Source organism: Carassius carassius, unplaced genomic scaffold (assembly GCF_963082965.1).
Source record: "Carassius carassius unplaced genomic scaffold, fCarCar2.1 SCAFFOLD_61, whole genome shotgun sequence".
In the NCBI taxonomy this organism is placed as follows: Eukaryota; Metazoa; Chordata; class Actinopteri; order Cypriniformes; family Cyprinidae; genus Carassius; species Carassius carassius.
Genome location: NW_026775074.1, coordinates 309,336 through 313,434, shown reverse-complemented (window position 1 = coordinate 313,434; position 4,099 = coordinate 309,336). Strand labels below are relative to the sequence as shown.

The 4,099-nt window shown below is 47.9% G+C and overlaps 1 non-coding gene and 1 pseudogene across 1 annotated transcript; both read right to left on the bottom strand.

Moving 5' to 3' along the window:
* Positions 1-821: 821 nt before the first annotated feature.
* LOC132134609 (U1 spliceosomal RNA) lies at positions 822-985 on the bottom strand. Its single transcript, XR_009429665.1, has one exon. It is a non-coding gene; the product is annotated as a U1 spliceosomal RNA (small nuclear RNA).
* Positions 986-1,336: 351 nt separating this feature from the next.
* LOC132134672 (U2 spliceosomal RNA) lies at positions 1,337-1,513 on the bottom strand (annotated as a pseudogene).
* Positions 1,514-4,099: the final 2,586 nt, after the last annotated feature.

The following is a 4,099-nucleotide window of genomic DNA, read 5'->3' as shown; positions in this document are numbered from 1 at the left end:
TGGGGGACCTAAAAACGCTGGGGGATGGTAGTACCCTCCCCTGTGTGCAACGTCACCGGGCCTCGTCACTCTCGGCCTGACGCTGGCACTGCAGCGACGGAAAGTACGGCATCGCTCGTAACTCCCAAACGGTTCGTCACAGAGCCACGTGCCTTATCTCATGGGAATCCTTGGCTCGAGCCGAACCAGACGCAGGTCTCAGATTGGCTCGTCGCTCTGACAGAATTTTCGTGTATTTGGGATTTTGTCAAAAACCTTCTTTTGCAACCTAGCGCCAGGTATTTGGCCCAGTCCCACCCAAAGCAGCACAGAAAGCTTCTCTGGAGTCTGTCTGTCAATAATCATCCCAAAAAAGTGGAAATTTCCATTCACCTTGGCGAGGGGACCTCAAAACGTGCTAAGGTGGCTTGTCCGAGATGGCTCGAATGGCTATAACTCCAGGAAGGAATGAGATCCCTTCACCCAAATCGGCACACCTGTGCAGGGGCTCAGTCAGAGGCCAGGTGAAAAAGGGCGCTGCGACAGGCCACTCAGTGGCGCTGTAAGCGACAACAAAATTAATACCAATTGAAAAAGGACAATCAAACAACATGGAGACAGCTACAGCTAGGCTGCAGTCAGTCCAATCGACTTTCAAAGTAAGGTCTGTGCTATATTCGAACTGAACCACCCACCAAGGTCCGATTTTTCAAGAGCGTAACTGACTTTGTTTCACAGGCGCACAACACATACCTCGCATGTGGTAGAACTCCCCATTCTGAAATGCAAAAAAAAAAAAAAACCTGGAAAAAACCTCTTCTGCTTTGTTTCACCAACAATTTCAGGGGAGAGCGCGAACGCAGTCCCCCACTACCATAAATTATGCAGTCGAGATTCCCGCATTTGGGGAATTCGCAGGGGTCAGCATGGCCGGAGTGCAATGGCCAAGCCTCGCCCTGGGTGAACCGCCTTCTTGATCATGGTGTATCCCTTGCCAGGTAAGTATGAAGGCCCAGGCGATCAGCCAGAGGTATGATTTGCGTCTCTACCGTCCACACCAATGGTTAGCCCCCCTCCAGGAAAGGAAGGACGGGTGCCTTCCGTTACTGGCCTGGAAACTGCCAAGCTCATGGGCCGGTGCTTCCCAACGCCGGTTTTAGATGACTCTCTTTAACCAAACACACCTGATTCGATGCATCACCTCGTCTGTGAAAGACCTCAGGTGGGTGCATCGTTCGTGGAAGAGTCCAAGACCCCAGGAGGGCGCATCAGGAAAAAAGTTTGCAATACACCACAGCATGGCAGATCTCATTCCTTGTTCTGCTATTCGACACAATAAACGGCAATCCCCAAAAAGGGAAAGCACACCGTTCCTGGAGACACTGCAATACCAGGCCGATGCTTGGAGTGGACGGAGCAAGCCCCGGCTCCAGCTCCATGATCTAAAAATCAATTTAATATGTAGTCCCCGGATGGGGGACGTATCAGATATTAAACTGATAAGAACAGATTTTTTTTCTTTCGAAAAAGTTTTATTGTCAACAGTTACATTTTTTCCATTTGCATTTTTACTTTCACACACATTTTTCTTTTCAAGCACACATTAAAACAAGCCATATTATATATAATAAATACACATGGTAAAATGAAAGAAACAATCATTGTTAAAAAACATTTGATTAAAACCACAGTGTTTTGCTTGTTTTTAAAAGTCCATATTTGAGGTGTGTTTAAAAGGTGCGATCGGTTTCAAAAGTAAAATACAAATTTAAAAAAGCAAACAAGCCTCATATGCATGTTAATAAAACCAATTTCATTGATAAAACACCATAAAAACCAATTTATTGGATAAAAACCAATAAAAAAAACCATCTGTTGTGCAAGACCGGGGGTGAGTCCTCATCAAGTCGGTCTTCACCCCACTCTCCAGAACAGGGACATGAGATGCTACTTTACGGGCTCAGCGGAGATCCCCTCTCCTCCGGCCCGCTGGCCCGCTGTTCCCGTAGCCAGAATGGTTAGGGTGCATCTACGGGCAGCCAGGGTCGGTGCCTGCCGGGACCCTCTCTGTGCGACCCCGGCCCCCCCGTCCGAATATCGTCGTCCGGTACCCCTGCAGCCTTGATGTTACCTTTAGCTCGCATGCATGGAGGGTTACCGTAACGCGCTTCCCCACCAGCAGGTTTCTGGTGGCCCAGATGGCATCCTTGATGATGTTGAGGGTGAGCCAGAGCGAGGTAAATTTCTGTGCCGTCAAGTCCTTCAAGCCCCGGCCCACGCCAAGGATGGCGAGCTGGTACCCGAACTGGGCCCCACCTGCTGGTAGGCACGGGAAATACACGGGGAGCCGGTCTTGGCCCACAGGTCCCGCGCAGTGCTGCAGTCCCAGAGCAGGTGGTGGGCGGTCTCCGGGGAATTGCAGCCGGACCGAGGGCAGATGGGGTTTTTGGCCATGCCTCTGGAGTGCATAACCGCCCTGACAGGGAGGATCTCATGAGCCACCATCCACGATAAGTCCTTGTGCCTGTTCTGGAGAGCAGGGTGAGCCGCATTCCGCCAAACTTGTTTGGCCTCACTTAGTGTGAGGCCCGGAACTGGACTCACCGGTTTCCGGTCCTGCACAACAGAAATGAGAGACTTGTGTTTAGTTAAATGGTGACATCTTCACTCTCTAAAAGGTATTTCTTTAAAAACTTTTTTATAAAACTGTAGTCTTTAGGCAAGTTAAAAGACACTGGGGTTTTCAAATCTACTGGTAAAATTTTCAAAGTTCTTAGGTAAGACCCCATCCAAAATAGTGCCATTGCAGCCGTCTTGTTTTCTTTGGATGGGGTCATGGCATAACTGATGTGCAAGGCGGTGAAGCGGCTGCCTAAAAACAGGTGGGGGTCTGGGAGGCCTTTTCCAACGTTCTCTGGCCTTTTCTTGACTGTCTCCCTCTTCAGGCACTCCCACTTGGACCCCCACAGGAAGTAAAACACCGCCCTCTCCAGTTTCACCAGGAACCACCGAGGGGGGCTAAAAACAGAACAGACAAGTAAAATCAGAGGTAAAATCACATATTTAAAAATAAAAATTTTACCTTCAATCGTCAACTGTCTTAGTTCCCAAAACCCTAGTCTTTTCCTAACTTTCCCTAGCAAGTCAGTCCAGTTTTCCCGTCCTCCACCCTCTTTATCAAATTTAACACCTAAAATTTTAAAGTCCTCCTGTGTCCACGTCCCCCCACGGCCCGAAGAGCTGGGCCTCAGACTTGTTTCTATTGAGTTTGGCGCCCGAGGCCCGACCGTACCAGTCAGTCAAGTCCAGTGATCTTCGTATAGATAAAATGTCCGTGGTTAAAAGAGTAACATCGCCCATGTATAAGGCACAAGTCGCTGTCAGTCCACCCGTCCCAGGAACGTCCAGTCCTTTGACCCATTTATCCTTTCTCAAGATCTGTGCCAGTGGCTCGATACAAGCCACATACAGGATAGGAGATAAAGGACATCCCTGATGGACACCACTGTGTATGTTCACAGTTTTGGAAAGATGCCCGTTTACAAGGAATTTGCTGACTAGTCCCTTGTACAGCAGTCCCACCCTGGCTACAAACCTCTTTGTTGGAAAACCCATTTTTTGCAGTACCTGAAAAAGGTACTGGTGCGAGACTCGGTCAAATGCTTTTTCAAAGTCTAAATTTAGGACTACTAGCCGAATATTTCTGTCTCTCGCATAACAGATGGCGTCTCTGATCAGTACTAGGCTGTCTGTTATCTTTCTTCCGGGCACAGAACAAGCTTGATCCGGGTGAATCACGTCCTCTAAAGCCGTTGACATGCGTGTTGCTAAAATTTTGCTAAAAAGTTTATAATCAAAATTTAAAAGTGTTATGGGTCTCCAGTTTTTAAGTCAGTCCGGTCACCTTTTTTGTGAAGTAAAGAAACTATCCCTATTCTAAAACTGTCTGGAAGTATGTCGAGGGTCTCAAACTCTTTAAAAACTGTCAAAAGCTCTTGTCCTAAAATGTCCCAAAATGTTAGACAAAACTCTAGGGGAAGTCCATCCACTCCTGGGGACTTCCCCTTCTTAAAACCTCCAAGTGCTTTTTGGATTTCTAAGATGTTAAAATCTTGGGTTA